We start from the raw sequence: 21,302 nt of genomic DNA on the forward strand, positions 1-21,302 counted from the left end.
CTCCTCTGCAGGGCCAGACCTCTGCTGCTCAACAGTTGTCACATCATACTGCCAGCCATACAGCACACACATTGGGTACAATTGTATAAAATTACCACTTGTGGAATAAACAGGGCCTTAGCCTTCCTCAGGCACCCCAAGAGCTTTGGGCATGGATGGTCACAGCAATGCAGATGCCCAGCCATCCCAGAAACAATTCAGGTACCTTAGGGAGCTGCTGTGTCCAGAGCAGAAACCCTTCTGCTAGCTGTTCTATGGCACTGAGTACATTCATGTTTAGAATATCCACTCCTGTCCATGAAGAAATACAGCAGGGTTCACAGAGGAAGAACAGAGGGCTTGCTGCATTCTGGCCTGCTCCATGCTATGCACAAACACTGGCAGCTCCTTGTAACAGGGCTTTGCAAGGGTCTTCAGGGGTGAAGAGACAGATGAGAGTCTTGACTCCATGATCAGAAGGCTGGATTTATTATTTTATGATATATAATACATTAAGACTATGCTAATAGGAATAGAGAGAAAAGTTCAGAAGCTGCTAAGCTAAGAATAGAATAGGAATCAATCAACAAAGTTCTGTGTCCAGGCAGAAAGCAAGAACAACTCTCCTGTGAGTGGTCAGTAAATCCAAACACTCACAGAAGACCAATCACAGGTGCACCTGTTATATTCCACAGCAGCAGATAACCAGTGTTTACATTCTTTCTCTGGGGCCTCATCTTCCCAGAAGAAGGAAAAATCCTAAAGAAAGGCTCTTCCACAAAAGGTGTCTGTGACAGTTCCTCAAAACTACTATCTAAATTTAAAGGTGTAGAAGTTCAATATTCATCCAGAACATGCTCCCAGTGCAGTTGCACTTGTTGGTGGATTGTTTAACTTTTCTTCATTCAGAACAAAAAACTTCACACTGTCTGTGTCATACATATAACATGGTGTAATATTTTATTAAAACATATCTCAGTTATTTACAAAGGAAGCTACTATCTTCCAAATACTAACACTTCCATAAGTAAACCCTATTGAGTCCATGATGAGTTTTTCATTCTCTAACTTGTTTTCCTATTCACAGCATAGGAAGCTGAAGGGTGCAGAGTCTGAATACACAGTTTATTCATGGAAAAATAAATTTAATATCCAGGGTCCACTGAAAATAAAGGTACATGATAATATGTTAAAGACATAATGATAAGACTAAATTAAGATTCTGCAACTATTTCTATGTATGAGTACTTATCTCTTATATGATATCTTCTATTATTGTTTTATATTTACTTTTAGCTAGCACATAAAAAACTTGTTACCAATGTCCCCACTCAAATAGGTATACCTGAACTAAACCCTCATTTTTGCAGTACAAATTGTATTTTTCATAGGAATAAGATAGTATCAGGCTCAACAACACTATTTAAATTAGTGAATTAGTGTTACTTTCATTTTTATTCAACACTTTTTCATATGAAAATGACCACAACCTGAAACTAGTTATAAAACTAAAATACTGCCAAAAGGTTTGTAAAATAATTTGAATACTTACCATACTATTTATCTCCTTTCCCTAGTTATATGAAAATTTTACAATGCTTAGATAGTAAAAACAGATGAGGGGAGGAGTACAAATCAATAAGTTTTTTGATAACAGGACTGAAAACTATTCTACTGTGGCACGTTTTCTGTTTCCTTGAGTTGTGGGGTGGGGGGAGGAGGAAAACAAACAAACAAACAAAAAAAGTAAATTAAATGAAAAATAGTGGTGAGGATGCAAGAAGTGAAAATGTTTTAAAAATGAAGTTTCAGTCTTCATGGCCTCGACACAATGCTGGCTTTCACCCAACATTTCTGCAGAAGTGTGGGGAGGCAGAATGCTCTGCACAGCTCCCAGGACACACACTTTGCTTTGCCAACTGCACTAGGGCTCAGCAGCACCCTCACACAGCCAACACACAGTCAGTGCTTAACATTTACTCTAAAAAGATCCCAAATTCAATTCAATTCAATTCACTAGATTAAAGAAAAATCAGTGTTCACATCTCAAAGAAGATCCCACTCAAACCCACCTCAATTTAAATCATTGGCTCAGCAAATTCAGACATTTCCATTATCTTTAGAACATTAAGCCACTCCTTCCAGCAATGCTTGAAAGAGAGATTTCGTCTTCCTTCCTTCCTTCCTTTGAAATGAGTTTCTTTCACCATAAGAAGCATGCTGGAAAATTGTGAACTGCAAAGAATTATTGAGATAAGTTAGTGAAAGAGGTGGGAATAGAAATCAGGAACTCTAGGCCTTATTCATGTGCCTTGAAGCTAAAAGAGAATTACATAATATGCATTTTCCTATATCAGACACCCACTATTATACATTACAGAAAAGCATGCCTCTAAGAAATTTTTATGGTAATCCTTTTTCCTTGATTGGCTGTCACAGACATTTTTTCACAGAAATCCTTTCTTTCAGATTTCTGCATCTTCAGGAAGGCAGAGGCCTCAGAAGAGAATGTAAACAATTGTTATCAGCTGCTGTGAAATGAAATAGGATTGCACCTGATTGGCTCATGTTCCTATGTTTATAATTAAGGGCCAATCAAAAAGTGCAAGCTAGGGACCGAGTCCCTGGACACAACTTTGTTATAGATTTTTCTTTTCTTTCTATTCTTAGCTCAGCAGCAGCTCTGCAACTTCTCTCTTTATTCTTTTTAGCATAGTCATAATGTATCATATATCATATATCAATAAATCCAGCCTTCTGATCAAGAAACAAGATTCTCGTCTCTCGCTCACCCTCAGCGACCCACTCAGGACGCTGTAATAATTGGCAATGCCAAGATATCAGCATCTTTTAAAAAATGAAATAAGAAACTACTCTATATTCCATGCATCCTAGTGTTTCAATCTATATAAAGAATTCACTAAGTTTATTATACCATCTACTTGACTTGAAGGGGGAGGAATTAATGAAATGACAAAATCTAGTAAGGCATGTCTCAAAAACTTAATGATTAAATTACTTGTTCTGTCACTGCAATGATAACATTTGAAAAAGTCTTTACTAAGATAGGAGAACAGATTTCTTATCACAGAAATCTATCTGTGGGGAAAGTAAATTTTTTGCTCTAATCTATATTCAATATATTCTTTCTCAACTAGAAAAATAAAGTCCATCTATAAAAGAATCCTTTAAAAACAGAAGGTAACAGGAAAGACAGTCGTTCCCAAAGTAGTAGCTGCTTCTGGTCATTTGGGCTCAGCATAAAATTATTCCTCAGAAGAATTTAACACTACCCTGAAAAGATTAGAGACCATTTTATACATTATATGACTTATATAGCAATGATTTGGATGTTCTTTCTTCCTTTGACATTATTAGAGTCATTTGTAAGGCCTTTGGTCTTATGGTGGAAAAGGAGGGAGTTTTCTACTGCCGTCTGTTGATGAATGAGGAATAGAATTGAAGTCCACAGGAGAACAAGCTTGTTCCCACTCCTCTTTGGGGAGCAAGAGGAATTGAAGCTTGGAAAAAAGTCAGTCTGCATTAGCTTTCCCTGGGAAGGCCTCCAGGACTCATCAGAACAGCCAGCAAACTCCCAACAGCATGGAAAGAAAGCAAAGGTTCTGTTCTGTGGTTAGGGCTCAAAGGTCATGGGATTGACCCCATCTTGCCACCGAAAATTGTGTGAGGAAATGATACAGATGTGATTTTAGGAAGATATATTTGCAGTATAAGAGCACTGTATTAGACTGGTAGAATGCAGCAACAGAAAACCTCATTATGGCTGTTAAAATGCACTCTGACATGTCCTAAAGACTTCAGAAGGTAACCTAAAGCTGCACTGGGGTTTGAAACCCTGTTTCAAACATGAATAGTGTCTCACAGTTACTACATTGCAAAAAGATAAAGCAGAACATTCAAATTCAATACTTAATGGACAGTGATTCTCCAGTGGATTAAGAATGTTGTTTGGTAGATAGTTTTGCAAAACACACGAATGAATGTGTCTCCATTTGTATTTGTTACCAATTCTGGACAGAAATATAGTAACATTACTACTGCAGCCATGGGGGGAGGGTATTTTTATAAACATATGTCCTTAATGTATGATTTTTGCAAAAAAATTACAGAAATACTTTCTGTATTAAAAACTAATTTGTAAGAGAGCACAGTTTCTAGAAGGAGCCTAATAAATTTACTTTTGCTGCTTGGTTTTAGCAGCAAGTCAGCTGCTGTAACATTTTCTTCAGTGCTCACTGTAACTTGACTTAAAATTCATTGGTATTTCTACATTGTTGGAAAAGATTTAGTTAATAATCCATTTCTTTAGCCTTTCTGAAAAAAAAAAAAAAGCTTTATGTAAACCTTTTTAAATTTTTAAAATTAACTGAGGCTAGTAGAAATCCGCCCCACGTACCAGTTTAATAGATGTAAGGTAGAAAAAGTTGATATCTAACTTCAACTGCTCATTAATAGAATGAAGTATATTGTGTTGTTCTTGAGGGAAGTTTATTAGTTTCTGTTCTGCTCTCTGCTTCACTGGTGATGTGACACATATCTCCAGATTTATTGGCTGGGAACCGATGATTTAGAAAACTCATGGGGTGGCAAGTGTTCTTATAAACAACTGGTTAATTTGCTCCTGGGAAACTTTTTCATGCCCAGTTGTCAAAGCTTTGCAAGGCTTATAGAAAACTAGGTTTAATCAGTGAAAGAAAAAATTAATCTGAAATTAAAATTTAAGTTCTCTTCCTGAAACTAAAATACTTCACATAAAACACAGAGGACCAAGAATTTTGAATCTGAATGATCACTCATTCTGTACTGCAAGCTGAATACTGATACCCTTGTAAACTGCTTACACCGTGTGAAGAACTCATCAGTGATGCACTACCAAGAGTCCTGGTCACCTAAATGTAACTCAGCTCTCCTGGACAACACAACGTGCCAACACCAGGCTACAACTAGCATCAGGAAAATGAGCTATATGGCAAGGGATGCTGGCTCATTTAACCTATTTTACTGTGAGCAGAGAGAAAAATCACTGGTACCAAGCTTTACTGGACACTGTGCTGTCTTCTCCCCCACCATTTCTCTTTTTTTCACAGTGCTGTACTTGACCATCTTCTTTCCTTCAGTTTGCTACAGTTGGCAACGCCACTCTGGGCACAGAGCCTCACTTAATACATTAATTGGACTGCACTCTCTTCTGTACTTTACCTTTAATACTGGCACATCTCTCTAGAGAGCCACCCTGCTCATTGGGAAGCACTGAACTGCAGGGATAAAGTGCAGTTGCTGTTTTACAGCACATAAACCAGTGGCTGATGCATTCTTCTGGAGCATTCTCCATATAACAAACTGGATTCTCTTATGCAATGATGGTATTTGTCTCTGGCTTATATCTCATTAAGTACCTGCATCTGAGTGAACGTTGCAAGTTAACAGGCCCTGAGAAGGCATTTAATTTTTCTAGGCCTTTTAAATGGAGGTTGAATTTAAATGTCCTTGCAAAGGCCAAGTAGGGCTCCATGAAATTTCTTTCAGATAGCCTGATAGAAAAATATAATTAAAAGCTTTTGATTTTGAAATTCAAACACAAATACTATAGTAAAATACGGTTATTGAATTTCCTTCATAATTTTATTTAGGATGATTTTTCTTCAAAAATTTGCCTGATTATGGGTCTTTCTAAAATAGAAGCTAGAGCTCTTTGCAATGCCTAATTCTTTATCTGTCGAACAACTACAGCAGTGAACAGCCCAAATCTGATCCATATTTGATGCATTCCATTACTGTATGTGAGAGGCATAGTCTCGCAAAGTTTTCCTTATTTTTCCTACCACTGCCTCCACACACAGTAACCTTCACACTGAATGAGAATAGCTGGATGCAGCTTCCTGCATGGCTTCTCAATTGCTGGCAATTTAGCTGGCCAGATGGGGTTTCTGTGGAGAAACGTGAAGGCTAAGTGTGCCCCTGCAGAGCTCTTGGCTCCTGCTGACTCAGCACGTTAAGGACACAATCAAACAGTACAACTTCCACCTCTTTTCCCCCCTTCTTTACAACCCCTTCTATTTTTCCTTCCTCCACTCATCCAGGACTGTGTCTGTACTGCTATTTCAGGTGACACTTTTTTTTCTCCCAATTAGGATCTGCAGTATCTTGCAATTAAGGCAGTCTTTACCAGTGTCACTCTAAGTTCCTACAGGGAAACTGTGAAGTCACAGAGACTACAGAGAGGCATGAAGCTTTAGCAGACACACAAAGCAGCAGCTGTGTGTGTAGATAATATGAAATGGTAGGACCGAGCTCTTCAGCCAGGAGTGGAGGAGAGTGCAGTGTCTGCATATCGTCCCTGCACGAGTATCAGAATGAGGCATCAGTTGGTTTCTGCTCTTACTGAGACTAGGAAGGCATTAAGAGCAGGAGCAGCAGCTGAGATATATTTTTTTTTTCCAGAGAAGCCTTAAAATAGACTAAGTGAGGGCACATATTGAGGGAAATGAGATTTAAGCTGCATTATAAATGGAAATGTCTTCAAATGGCATAATTTTGAAAATGTGCTGAGGCACCAGTCCTTTTAAAAGTCATGGGAACATAGTCATTAACCACACTAAAGCAGAGGAAAGCCCCATAATACAAGCTTACATTTGCAACTGATTGACTTTAGAATGCCTTAAATTGGCACATAAATATTTTTATGGAGGAGAGACAGCTCTGGGAAACAAATCACTGAAGAAAGCCAGCCAGTAAAACCAAACACCTTATCAAGAACAGGCTACCAGCAGGTGAAATTTTGGCCACTTGTACATCAAATAGGAGAGTTTGGCTCTCCGACATTCTTCTTTAAAATGGAAATACGCCCTCAGCTTTATAAAGGTATGTTCTTTTCTTCAAAATTGTATCTCAAAGTCCAAAAAACCAGCCACAGAATGGGAATATTTTTTGTCTCTGCCCAGATTTAGTGATGATTCATTAAAAGAAATATTTCTGTTGTAATTATAAGACACAAGCTGCATATTTAGAAGTATTCTTTTCCCTTTATGGACAGAAAAATGTGATTTTTAAAACAGTATTTCGTTATTGATTAATCCTCACTTTGGCCCGGAGTTCTTTTTATTTTTTTGAATTAGCAATTCAAAGTGACAGGAGCCTTGAATGATTATGATGAGAGCACATGTGTAGTGAGAAAAGAGAAAACACTACTACATGGGCTGTTCTCTGTCTCAGACCTTAAATTTCCAGCAGGAATGATGTTTACATTCTTCTGTACTCATTTAGTTGGCATCTAATGTTTTTTTATTAAAATAAAAACTGTTTTCTAAAACCTATTTCTGCTTTTAAAGTATATATAAAAGGAAAACAAAATCAACATAAATTATTTACTCCAAGTCTTTCTATTGCTGAATCTGAGAAAATTGACCATATTCTGTGTATTGTTGATAAATACTTCTGATGTCCTATTGACAATTCTTGTGTTCTATGTAATTTTACAACAGCAGCTATTTGTCAAATATTTTCTTCCTATAATCAAGTGACCATACATATATGTAGAAATATATTAAAATATAGACATACAAGCATATAAATATATACATATATGTGTGCGTGTGTATGTGTATATATATATATATGTTATGTAGGAATCTCTGAAATGGGGTCTAGGTCAATTAAATTTTCTGGTATGACTTTCTTCCATTTCCATCAAGCAGAAGTCAAGAGAAATAGTTTATTTCCATTCTGAAGCTTACTGACCTATTTCATCAAGGTGCTTTCTTTCCTACCAGACATGTACAGCATAGTGGACATGAGGCTTTCTGGAAGTTGAAAGGGTGGAAGTTTTTCTGTAACCTAATACACTATTTAATTGAATATATGACTTTAAATTAGTTTTCTAAAGTGCTAATATTTTTTATGTTGTATATTCTTTTGAGAAAACCAGAGATATCTCTGGGTGAAGGGAACTTATTCCTGTCTTTTATTTCACAGAAAAGTTTACAGAACAATGTTTAGTTATTGTATCTATGTTGCCTGTCTGGACCTGACCCCTTCCTTTCATGGAATACATTTCATTTCTGAACCTTCTTTCTTTCAAGCCTTTCCACTAAATTACATTCCATCTGTGAAGCCTACAAAGCCTTAATCATGCCTTCTAACAAATGTTATCACACTTATATAGCAGAAGATGCCCAGAGAGAATCATAGAACATTTGGGAACTTCTACCATCTGTGCATCTCCCACTTATGCTTATTCAAGAGTTTTTCCCCACACCCCAGTTCCCTCTTCTCCAAAGTGTTGCATACCTAAATACGTTTCCTTTTGTAGAGACAGGGACCTGTGCTGTCCTCTGTCTGCAACAGAAATTACTATATGCCACAAAATTATATGAGAAGGATATTTTTAGGGTCAAAAAATTAACTGTTCATTTCATAGTTAGAAAATTAGGAAATGAAGTTATAGGTGTAATCGTAGTTCCTGTACAAGTACTGGTACTTGTGAAGTCTGACATAGTCTTTTATTAAAGCCATATTTTTCTCCTCAAGATCCCTGCTTTCTGCCTTGTACAGGATTGACCTTCTCTGACATTAAATCAAGGCAAAATCCAGGGTTTCATTGTGTCTGAATGTTTTGTTTAAAAGCTGGAGACTGACATTCACTTCCAGATAGAATTCCCCAAGATGTCACAGAACAAAACATTTTGATTGTGATTTCACCATATCTGAGTTCTTACCAGAAATCATGAGATTGTTTCACTGAAGAGTGAACATTTCCAGACACCTTATGTCACTGAGAGTTTGGCTTGGATATGTAAAAGTATGTAATTCTCAATACTCCTCAAAAATATGGATCTTAAAGACTCAAATTAGATATACTAAATCTATTAATATCTTTTACCTGAATTGTACCTTCACATTTTTAATACTGGAATCATGACACCCCACAGTATGATACAATTTTCCACAAAATAAATAAAGCTTTTAAATTTTTTAAACAATGCAGTGATATACACCATAAAAAATACCATTTAATAATTCTGTGTGCCAGGTGCTCTTCTAACAGTGGGCAAGAAGGTCATGAGACAAATATTGAACATGAACAAAAACTTTCTTAGTAAATCCAATATTATATATTTCTTCCGTGTAATTAAATAAAAACAAGTATTATTGTATTAATTATTTTCTTTCTTATTTGAATTTTTCATTTGCTCTTTTCTTTCTTTCTTTCTTTCTTTCTTTCTTTCTTTCTTTCTTTCTTTCTTTCTTTCTTTCTTTCTTTCTCTTCCTTCCTTCCTTCCTTCCTTCTTTCCTTCCTTCCTTCCTTCCTTCCTTCCTTCCTTCCTTCCTTCCTTCCTTCCTTCCTTCCTTCCTTCCTTCCTTCCTTCCTTCCTTCCTTCCTTCCTTCCTTCCTTCCTTCCCTCCCTCCCTCCCTCCCTCCCTCCTTTTTTTTTGTAATTTAATTTTATTCTGTCACTGAATTAAGGGTATGCTGAAAGTATTCTGATATTTCTGACTTCTGAAGGCTATATTGACTACATTATTCATATTTGACAACATTAATATTGTTCTTTATATTAATTTTCGGGTTTTTCCTTTTTTTTCCCTAGGTTATTTACCAGCCAAAACTGAAATAAGAAAAAAACCCAGAAGTTAAGTCATATGTTAATACTTATGTTGTTGCTCATTAGCAAAAGGCTTTGCAATTTGAACTAAATATATACAATGCTACCATTGTTTAGAGACAGAATGAATGTAATAATTTTATAGCAAATTTCATAGCTATTTTTGACATCACTGATACCTGGAACAGTCAACAGCATTTCTTCATCTTTTTCTCTCTATTCAGATCTAACTTTCATCCCTCTGTGCTCAAACATGGAAGATTCCTGCTACCATTGTTATGTCCCAGAAGAGGACACATCATACCAGGGTATTGCAGTTTCTGGACAAAGAGATGAAATTGTCAATAGAATATTAGTTAAGCACATGTTGGGCTACATAAAATGCGAATAGAATATTTGAGGAACTTATTCTCTAAAAATGTCAAGTCCTTACCACTCTTATGTAAATGTATTATTTTAGTGCATTGCAATTTCTACAAATTTGGATGGATAGATTTTTATATTCAGAGAAAAAAACTCCAAAAAGCTAGCTTTTTAAAAGCTCAAGTTCATAGTGGAATGAATAAAAATACTTAAAATATTTAAATAAGATTGTCTATAAATTTCATCATGGGTAAATCTAGCTTCATTATCAGATATCATTGAATTAGCCTGACTTTTTTCAAAAATTTAAATATAGATGTGGGCTTGTAAAGAAGTTATATGCTAAAACTCAGTAAAGTAATAAGCAAGCAAAAAAAGGGATATATTATTTGAAGTGCCATGAAGTCATAATAGTTATCATTCTTACTTATAACTTTCAGAGGAATAATAATACCAAGTTAAGTTAATAACTTCTTCCAAGAATGACACAAGATGAAAACTCAAAAAGTTTTCTTATCAATACTTTGTGTTCATAAACTTTTTGAAACTGCAGTAAATTAAATATATCCTCCTTAAGTTGCACTATGAGTCATGCAGTGCCCCTTGAAAAAAAATAGACATTTAGTACAAAAATGCTAAAATTGTTTTAAAAGAAAAAGAAAATTTAATAAATAAAGCTCAAATAACTTAAGAAGTAGCTGTGTTGATGCATTAAAATTGGAACTCCATCAACTTTCTGAAATCTGTTTTTTCTCATTTCTCCCTTATGAATTTTTTATTGTAATAGTTCACAAGATTTAAAACAAACCTAAACACTTCCTATCTTCACCTCTCCATTATTCTATTTCTAATCTTTTCATACTGATCTATCTCTCCAAACTTCTCTAAGGTATTTGATGCAAGACTCTTCATAGAATTTTGTTTATCAAGAACTTTATATATACATAAAAATATACACTTTCTGTATATTCAGCTTGATAACAGCTGGCAACTGGTATTTTCACCTGTCATTTGGATTGACTGTTGACATTCTGGATGGCTCTGGTCTTGTAAGTGCCAAATCCATGTTTTCAGAGTCTTTTTACCTATTTTTTTTAATCTAGATTTGTATTTTTCAACTCTTTGAAAGTTCAAAGTTCCTTCTGGTCAGGTATGGTTTCCTTTACTCTGGAATTATCTACTAATCTTCACTTTCATTGCCATTCTTCTAACATAAAGCATTCATACATTCAAAATTATGAATTTTCAGAAGATAATGTAGATTATATATAGGTAATACATAAACAAGACAGAAGAAACCCCACGCAGTGGCAAAATAGGCAAATATGTTCAGAGTGTTACACCTTGTACTCTTTAATAAAGTGTCAAATATAAACCTTTAGATCTTATTCAAAAATTGCTAAGAAAGCATGGCTCCACTTCTGCAGAATGTGCAAAAAACACAAAGATAAGTAAAATTATAATTATTTACTTAGAGATACCCAAATAAATTGTGTACATGGTTTCAGGTCCCAATAAGGATTGTGATGTTGAAATGAGCAAAGTGATCAATGCAAGCAAAGTCATAGAACAAAAATTACCACATCTGAAATAAAATTAATTCAAAGACTACAAAATAGTATAAGCCAGTATTCCAGATAACCTCCACTGCAGAATTCTGAAGATGTTAATGCATATATCTGAAGAGACTAGAACAATAATTTTTAGTAAAGGTATTAGTTTCAACAGGGAAAGAGAAGAGAGGAAATAATGTTTCAATAAGGCTTTTTTTAATGGGTTTAGAATGCAAAGTTTCAAAATCATTTTTGAAGCTAAGAATAAGTAATTGAACAGAATCACAGAATCATTTAGGTTGGAAAAGACCTCTGAGATCATCAAGTCCAGCCTTTGACTGATCATCTCCTTTTCAGCTAGAGAATGGCTCTAAATGTCACACCCAGCTATTTCTTGAACACCTCCATGTAGGGTGGCTCCACCAGGTTCCTGGGCAGTCCATTCCAGTGTTTAGCAACCCTTTCTGATGTCCAGCCTCCCTTCTGGCACAGCTCGAGTGTGTGTCCTCTTGTCCTGCTGCTGGCTGCCGGGGAGAAGAGGCTGAGCCCCACCCAGCTGAAACCTTCCTTCAGGCAGTTGCAGAGAGAAATAAGGTCCCCCCAAGTCTCCCTTTCTGCTCTCTCTCAGCCACCCCCCATAGGACTTACCCTCCAGCCCCTTCCCCAGCTCCATTGCCCCTCTCCAGAACTGCTCCAGCCCCTCAAGGTCTTTCTTGTACCGAAGATCCCAGAACTGGATGCAGTACCTGAGGTCTGGCCTCACTGGTGACACCCACAGGGGGACAATCACTTCCCTGGTCTGCTGGCCTCACTATTCTTGATAAAAGAAGAACAGAAGTGTAGAGAACAGAAGTAAAAAGCAAACAGCATCCAAACATATTTGAGAGAAGATACTACCGTATATCAATATATTTAATAATTTATCTTCTATTCAAGGCATCACATATCGGGACTTCAAATCAGTTTTTGACTGATTTGAAATCTCACATATCTGGACTTCAAGACAGGTTTTGGCACAATCTGATATGAAAATAATTACTTAAGACAGAGGAGATAAAGAATTGACTGATCAGGAGAGGACGACAGGTTTTGTTAGGTGTTTGCATGATTAGATGGAAGCTTTCAAGGGGTTCTTTATGGAGTGTCTTGTCATAGAGCTTTCTGATATTTAAGTGCAAAACGAGATCATAAAACCTCAGAGCACGCGGCTGAAATTTGCAGGTAAAGCAAGTCTGAAAATTATCAAAATTATAAAGACAAACAAGAAGAATCAGATGACTTGATGACTTCTAAAATAGAAATGTGATTACATTTAATAGTACAAAGAGCAATGTAACTAGGTTTTCAGCTATAAACTGTGAGTTTGTCAGCTGAAAACGACAGAGAAAAGAAAGGTGCAGCCAGTCTACTAAAGAAGGACTACTAGTCATCAAAACACGATGCAGCTATGAAAAATGCTAATACAGAGTATTAAACATAATATTTCTGGGTTAAATAAAGAGATGTTTAATATTGCCACGTGAGGTAGAGTAAACCTTTATGATGAAAATCATAAGCCATTTGTGTCCTCCATATTAAAAAAGGATTCACTGAAAACATCATTAAAAATGGAGTGGAGGGAGGTGAAGGGGAAGTTCGTCTGCACAATGTCAGGAACGCAGAACTTAGATCATGAAAGGAAATTTTAAAATCTTGTATTATTTAGCAGGAAAAAAGCAATGCTAAGATGAGAGAAATTCACTCTGTAAACACATGAATGGGTAAAAAGAGCCTGCAGATGTTTATAATGTACTGAACTTTAAGATTAGTATCAACATAAGAATTTTACAGATATATATGCAAACACATATTTTAAAAATATGCTTTTTCATGCAACATGAGTTCTTGCACTAATGGAGGACAGGACTCAGTGCCCAAGAATGACAACTTATTCTGAATCATAAAGATGATCTCTGGGGTCACTGTTTTAATGTCATTTATTTTGATTCAAATGCACATAATTTTCTTCTTCACTCATCTGCTTAAGATCTGCTTGAATACTTTAAACATCATTCACTCACTAGGTGCCTAATGCAAAGCTTATTTAGTCAAAGTGCTTCCATTGACTTCTGTGTGCTTTGGATTAGGTTCTATATCCTTACCCACAGCCAGCTGCTGCAGGCTGCAGTTTTATCACAGTATTAGACTGCTTTTCTCTTTTCCCCATGATTTTAAGAGGGAGAGAAAGAGGTATACTTTGGCTTGCCCTGTCTGTTCTTTAATGTGCTTAGATTGCAGTTATTTCCTGCTGAGCCCTGAATGAGGTTTAGTTTGTTGAAGAGCAACTTTTTAATCATCTCACAGAATGAATGAACTAGAAAATATGTCAGGTTTCTATCAGAAGATGAAAAACACAGAAACTTATCAGTACCTCTCTTCCTCTAGATATATTGTAGATCATAAAAACCCACTCTGTACAGTACTTATTACTCTTATAAAGGACACTAAAAATGTAATTATGCAAAGGAGGATCACCAAGAAACTTTGCAAAACACCTAAAGCAGACGTCAAAGCATGGCTGTGTCTGCATGGCAGAAAGTGCAAGTGAGACAGCAGGAGAGCAGATGACTTCCATGTCAGGCTATGTAATCTTCCTCACAGGAAGGGTGGCTACAACCCCTTCATTCCTATTTTGGAGAGTTCAGATAGCAGTGAAAAACATTTTAGAAGAAAAGGTGATCATGTATGTAGCAGTGCTTAACAGCCAAAATATATTTGGTTACTCCTATTGGTTCTAATCTAAAAGGATCCTGGTTTAGGGTGATAGAACCAAGGCCTTCTTCAGCTTCTGGTATCTTGGCTAAATACCAAAGCTGTTCACTAGACCTGTACAATATAGACATGGATATTCAAGTTTAGGTTTTAGTGTAGTTCAGGGAAAGGCAAAGGCACACAGAACTCTACTTCTTCGTACTTTCTCTTGCTCAGCATTAACAGTTGAGGGTGGCAGGTGAATAGCCCTTACGTTTTGTCATGAATAATTATGTCTCTGACAGGGTCAAACAGTGAATTAAGGGAAAACTTTGTCTGCTTCTCCACTGTAGAGCTGAATAAGGCTTATAGCAACATGACCTCTAAGGATTCTAATGATGCACTTTTCATATGAAAAGAAATTACAAGCCTAACATTATAAAATACCTAGTAAAGTAGTTTTAAACATTGCAGAACAAAGCCAAATAGCCTGTCCAACAGGCAATCAACAGCTTGATCCCATTCTAAATTATTTTCCTTGCCACCATATTTATTTCCCTAATATAGAACAACTGTGTTCTATACCTTAGTTGTTCTGTACAACTATTACTCTTCTTTTTTCTGCCAGAGAGCTGTAATAGTTTTGAAAAAGCAGACAGAAACATTAAACCTCCCAACTAAGTGAGTATATGTGTAGATTTATAAATTTCATTTTAGGTGTAATCAATAACTTATATTGGCATTAACTTACAGAAAGGAATAGAGCTGCACAGCATTCAGTTATCAATAATAGTAATTGAATTATAATATTAAAGGTTCTTCTTCAGAACTTCTCAGAGTTGCCACCTTGCTTAAGTATTTTGTCTTCTGCTCAACAGGCAGCTGGCAGTACAGTCATAAAGACATGCCAGATCTTCTGTGATCTCCTGAATTATATTAAAAATAAATTAAAACTGCACAGGATGCACTAAGAACATTAGACAAAAGATTTTATACTCTCATAATTTTCATTCAAAAATAGAAGAAAACTTTAATTTAGAGAAAAAGTATTTGTAGCATCCTAAAAAAACCCAGTAAAAAACGTACAAAATAGAACTGAAAAATCACATTAGGTCAAGAAGTCCTCAAGAGAATGTTGAGGTGAAATGATTTTACAAAGTCTGTGTACTCAGTTTGGTATATAAAGGATAGCTGACAGAAATAACTGAGAGCACATGCTTAAAAACATCTGTATTTCAATATATCTATCACAGTTTAGCATATTTTATTGCTATTCGTCAAATTTCATGACACAAGACTTTTTTTGTATGTGTAGTTGTCTGGAACACAAACCTGTTTGAAAGGCTTCAGAACGAGTTCCTTGACTCTCCAGCAATCCACCAAATAAAGCAGAAATTATTGTCACGTATTTAAAACAAATCTTGATGTGAACCCAGAATATAGTAAAATAACATAAAGAAATGCACAACTATGGTCTAATGAACCTAATCTGGAAAGAGTAATTTTTTTTAGTGGTTTGCCTGGGTGACTGCACAGGTCATTGCACTTCTTTTATCTCCTAGGGATAATTTACAAAGCACTTTGAGACCTTCAGTGTGCTCACTACTGAGAGCCACCTTGGAAACACTATATATATTTTAAAAATACTTAAATTTTTTCCCAGAGTAACTGTACTGTTCTCGGCTAATAACCCTACATGCATACCAATTGTACACATTTAATATTTTCTGTGACAATGACCATATTTTTCTTTCTTTGGCAGTGCTACCTGGTTCTCATACATTTCATTTAAATAAAGTCCAGTTTAATTATCTATCCTAAATGTCTCATTGTATCTCTTTATGTAGAATATGTACTAATGACTCATCATTTTCCTCTATTTTTATAGGAATGCATGAAAGCTCACCTTAATTTTCTTATCATTTTCTTTGCATTTAGAGAACATGAACAATAGTTTAATTTAAAAATAAATCTATAAAATAGTGAGGCTGGGTGCAGCACTCATTTATATCCCTGCAAATCCAGGGAAGTTAGCACTTGCATGTGAAAGAAATTTAACAAAACTATGTCCCCCCCTCATTAAAGTTCACATGAGTTTTTAAAGACCTTTCACTAACTTTTCTTTCTGATTTTAAGCATATTCTGTCTGTTATTTCTACATGGTTATGAGTGGTTAGATATTTTTGTCAACATCTGGGGAAAAAACCCGGTCTGTAAATGGCCTTCCATGACAAATTCTAGAAAGAAAAAGAAAGAAGGAAGGAAGGAAGGAAGGAAGGAAGGAAGGAAGGAAGGAAGGAAGGAAGGAAGGAAGGAAGGAAGGAAGGAAGGAAGGAAGGAAGGAAGGAAGGAAGGAAGGAAGGAAGGAAGGAAGGAAGGAAGGAAGGAAGGAAGGAAGGAAGGAAGGAAGGAAGGAAGGAAGGAAGGAAGGAAGGAAGGAAGGAAGAAAGAAAGAAAGAAAGAAAGAAAGAAAGAAAGAAAGAAAGAAAGAAAGAAAGAAAGAAAGAAAGAAAGAAAGAAAGAAAGAAAGAAAGAAAGAAAGAAAGAAAGAAAGAAAGAAAGAAAGAAAGAAAGAAAGAAAGAAAGAAAGAAAGAAAGAAAGAAAGAAAGAAAATCTCAATGTTAATAATTGTGATTTTTGAAGAATATATGCACACTGCAAAAATCTTAGTAAACAGAATCACTATCTCTTTGGCTAAATATTAATTTTCATCATTCTTCATGAATGTGAGAACTCAGAAGTGCTGATGGAATCATGCCTATGCAAGAACCTTTCACTTTGAACAGACTTCTGTTTGAGTTTAAGAATGAACAATTAAAATCATGTGAGATTTAACCACTGTTATCCAGCACAGATTAATTCTGCTCTGTCAGTAACTTTTACAGCACATAATCTAGCTCAAAATTCTCAAAGAGAGTAAAAGAGAGAGGATTTAAACAAAGTAACTGGTTTCATGCTTAGCTAGCATTCAGTTAAATAAGCACAGATGTGGGGTTTATCTGCTTAAAAGTAAATCTGTGGTTTTCTTATTTAAACTCTTGCGTTTTAACATCCATCAGAGAGGCTGCTGCTGCAATGAATAATTTAATCGCTGCTGCCTATTACATGTTACTACACAGCGAGCATATTTGCAGAGCTGTGAAAGACCCCGGCCAAGTGTCAGCCCTCGCTGTAACTCAGCCGGCCTCCCAGCGCATCCCCTGCCAGCAGCCCGGCAGCTCCGAGGCGGCCGCAGGGCACTCGTGGTGGGCAAGGGAGGGAAGAGGTCACGGCAGGATTGCACCACATCAGCAGGACGCTCTGGAGAGACGAAAGGTCACCGCGGGCTCCGCGCTGCCGTGGTGTCATTTCAGCTGCTTGTCCCTTGGTGGAGTTCTTGAGTTAGTTTCGCCTTTCCGTCAAATGGCTTTAACTGCTTCACGTGGGGGTTCCGTCCTTGTTTTTACCCTGCTTTTGAATTTTCTGTCGTGTTTACTGTATTTAATCTTTTCCACGTATTATTATGAATACGTTACTTTCAAGGCAATATGATTTTTTTTCCCCTTCTGAAGCTTCTTTTTAGTTTGTGAGTGAAAATAGTAATATGCGGTGTGTATTTCTTAATGTACAGAGTGGTGTGGGTATGTAAATAATCTGTCTCTCTTTAACCAGAGACTGATTCCCACTGCAGATCCCAGAAGTAATTTTCCAGCGAGAGCCACTGACGTTCCCAAACTGTGAAAACCAAATTGTCGTGGGCTGAAAGCGCCAACTGCGGACGCGAGTCCGGCAGCCGGCGGCAGAAGCTGGGCTCAGCCAGCGCATGAAGATAAACCAGCCATTAATTACATCTGCATATTTTAACGATGACCCCTGTCTTTCCAATCAACAACTACAACAACGACAACAAAGCCCCGGTGCAGAGCATCGGCAGCTTGGGGGATGCACAGAGCCGGGGAAGCTCCCAGGCTGCTTTAGGATTTCCCCACGTACAGCAGGCTGCGATTGTCAGCAAGACGGATTCCTTCCCACACGCAAGATGCCACTTCGGTGGCCTTATCAGATGTTCCCTTTAAGGACACAAGCTCCTATTTCCCCTCTGTGTATCACCAGCATCTCGGGCTATTTTATTTATTACAGACGATTACATTTGTGATCCCTCTTCCCACTTGATCTCGCCAGATCAGGAGGACAAATGCCGTGTCGTGTCTGAGCGCGTGTGGGCGTCTGTGTGCATGGGAGCGGGGGGGCAGCCGGCACGGAGGGACTCGCACTGCGCAACAGATTTGCCCGGCAGGGACGAGCCTCCCCCGCCCGGCACGGCCGCGCTCGCTCCGCCCGCACCGGGGGGCCGAGGGTGCGCGGCACCGGCGCTCTGCGGGCCGCGGAGGGAGGAGGGTGCGGGTTGTTCCGCTCTCTGCCGTCTCGGAGGAGCGCGATGCGGGGGGGACGCACGGGCAGCCGGGCACGTGGAGCGGGAGCAGCGCGGCCATCCACCATGCAGCGCACGTCGGGCCCATTTCCCACGCCGGCCGCCTGCCCGGGGGAGGAGGGGAGGAGGGGAGGAGGGGAGGAGGAAGGGAGAATGATAGGAAAGGGGGGGCCGTTACCTCTGCTCCGAAAGAGGAACCAATCCACTGTGAAGGACGCAGCACTCCCGAGCAGGAAAGACATTGCACATTCAGAGGGAGATTGCATGTGAAGACACTGCAAAAGAGAAGGAAAGGAGGGGGGGGCTGGGGGGGCGCAGACCGCGTGTGAAAGGCATAGTGTGTGTAAGAGAGGCCAGCGAGGGTAGGGAAGGAAGGGGGAGCAATTGCACACGGCAAGAGAAAGAAATCACTCATTCGCTTGAAAGAGGCACTCGCAAGGAGACCGTAGTAGAAACAACGGGGAAGGAGACGCAGGCAAGAAGGCGAGCGTCCATGCCGTGCAACAGCCTGGAATCCGATTAAAGTTTATGGCGGGGAGGTTAAAAACGCTCTCATCCCGCCCCTTCCCTGGCGAATACATTAAGTTTCCTGGCTGCGTTTAAAAACACAAAGGGACGGGAACAGCGGGACCTGCGGTTCGCAGTTGCATTTCCAGCGCAGGGAGCCAGTGTAATGCAGTATGCCGGTATTCCTACGTACTGGCATGTCTGGATCTTACACTGTGAGCAAAATTTCCTCCTCGCGGAGCTCCAGAACAGCGAGGGGGAATTTTGACAAATTCAAGTTGCTTGGCAAATATAATAGGGATTTGGTACTAATCCTACTTAACCCGCTGCGAAGATGCTGCGCTCCCGAGCCCCCCTCCTCCGTCCGGGACTGCGGCGGAGAGCACTGAGCCTGCGCCGAGCTGGGCTTTCTCGCTGATGCTGCAGATAGAAAGCCGAGTGTCTCCAGCACCGGCGGGGGAGGGTGTTCGTGCTCTGGCGAGGCAGAGCGGCCGGGGCCGGTGCCAGGGCCGGAGGAGGCTCCGGAGGAGCAGCCCTGCAGCCCTCCGGAGAAGGGAGCAGTCCCTCCCTCCCGAGCGCCGACTCCATGCGGCTCGGCTCTGCCCCTCCGTGCCTCTGGACTCCTCAAGGAAAGAGGTGGCAACCTTCCCTCCCTCCTACAATCACTCACCGCCGCAAATGACAAAGACACGCTGTGACCGCTGCTTTGAGCCACCTCAACGTATCCGGCCGCTTTTCGCTTAAATATATCATCGCGATGAAAGAGACATTTCGCTACATTGGTCTGCATGCGTTTTTATTCAAAAGAGCCATGTATACCGAGGATTGCGCACACAAACACACACAGAACGCGCACGTACAGAACTTGCTTTCCCACATGTGTTCACAGAGAAGGAGCAGCTGGATTCCTGCCTTCCCCTGGCTGCGCGCACGCACACAGGCGCACACACATGTACCCGCACACACGCATGTACCCGCACACACGCATGTACCCGCACACACGCGTGTACCCGCACACACACACACCCGCACACACGCGTGTACCCGCACACACGCGTGTACCCGCACACACGCATGTACCCGCACACACATGTACCCGCATACACGCGTGTGCCCGCACACACACACACCCGCACACACACACACCCGCACACACGCGTGTACCCGCACACACACACACCCGCACACACGCGTGTACCCGCACACACCCGCACACGCTCATTCTCTCCCCTCTGGCTGCCCCGAGCTCGGCTGCCCCCGGAGTCTCCCCCTTTTCCCTCCGGGCTCCGAGCAGAGAGGACAGGTAAGGAGCCAGGCATCACCAAGGGTAGGGCGGGAGCACACAAAAGCCATACGCGATTAAATGGCTCAAAGTCAAAAGGAGACGCGAACTAGAGACGTCAGAATAAGCAAAGTTGAGCTGGAGAGCTTTACCATTAAAGTTTATTTCCCACTTACCCAGGTAGGTGACGCTACATTTTAGCAATCATCGAAGCAGCAAGTCTGTGTTCGGAAATAAATCTGTTACTTCTTACATGTGTTTCTTCTACTAACCCTCTCGCTCCCTTCCTCATCATATTCTCCGAGGGGTTTTTTTGTTGGTAGTGTTTTGTTGTTTTTTTTTCTCCCAGGATACCCACAAACATGCTGAAAATACACATTCAAAACATGGTAATAGGAAGAACACAATCACAAAGACCGAGAGGCTGAAACAGCACTGGGAAACAGGACGAAAGTCTGAGATCTAAGGCAGTCCCCCTTCCTCCCTGGAGTTTTATGCAGTTACAGTGACTGCAGCTATTTCACAAAAGCACCGACACGACAGGGGAAGGTGGGAATCTGCGAAACGAGTTTCCTTACCAGCTTGATTCCGCAAAATGCAGAATAGAAGAAAAGAAAGGCGAACAAACATTTGCTTTAAAAAATCGTTGCTCGATTCACAGTCTACAGCGGACGTGGGGAGGGAAAGGGTAGGAGAAAATCACTACAGATCACGGGTTTGAGAAAGCCACAGAAGCAACACTCGGGCGTGGAATGAGGATCGGTTTTGAGGACAGAACTGGTGTTTTGTGATGAGCAGCTATCCCACTTGCAGCACTAGCAGCAGAGACAGAGGGTAAGACTGAGCTTTCTGG

General features: G+C 39.4%; 1 long non-coding RNA gene across 3 annotated transcripts; it reads right to left on the reverse strand.

Moving 5' to 3' along the window:
- Nucleotides 1-564: 564 nt before the first annotated feature.
- LOC134418833 (uncharacterized) lies at nt 565-19,598 on the reverse strand. Of its 3 annotated transcripts, XR_010027868.1 has the most exons (4): nt 19,491-19,598; nt 18,839-18,935; nt 12,167-12,334; nt 11,303-12,081 (listed from the first exon to the last, which is right to left on the reverse strand). It is a non-coding gene; the product is annotated as an uncharacterized LOC134418833 (long non-coding RNA). The 3 variants fall into 3 exon arrangements; XR_010027867.1 differs by lacking the exons at nt 11,303-12,081; nt 12,167-12,334 and adding exons at nt 565-1,141; nt 2,052-2,214 and having other exon boundaries at nt 18,839-19,598; XR_010027866.1 differs by having other exon boundaries at nt 11,303-12,042; nt 18,839-19,598.
- Between the last annotated feature and the right edge of the window lie 1,704 nt (nt 19,599-21,302).

The sequence above is a fragment of the Melospiza melodia genome, chromosome 5 (genome assembly GCF_035770615.1).
Source record: "Melospiza melodia melodia isolate bMelMel2 chromosome 5, bMelMel2.pri, whole genome shotgun sequence".
In the NCBI taxonomy this organism is placed as follows: Eukaryota; Metazoa; Chordata; class Aves; order Passeriformes; family Passerellidae; genus Melospiza; species Melospiza melodia.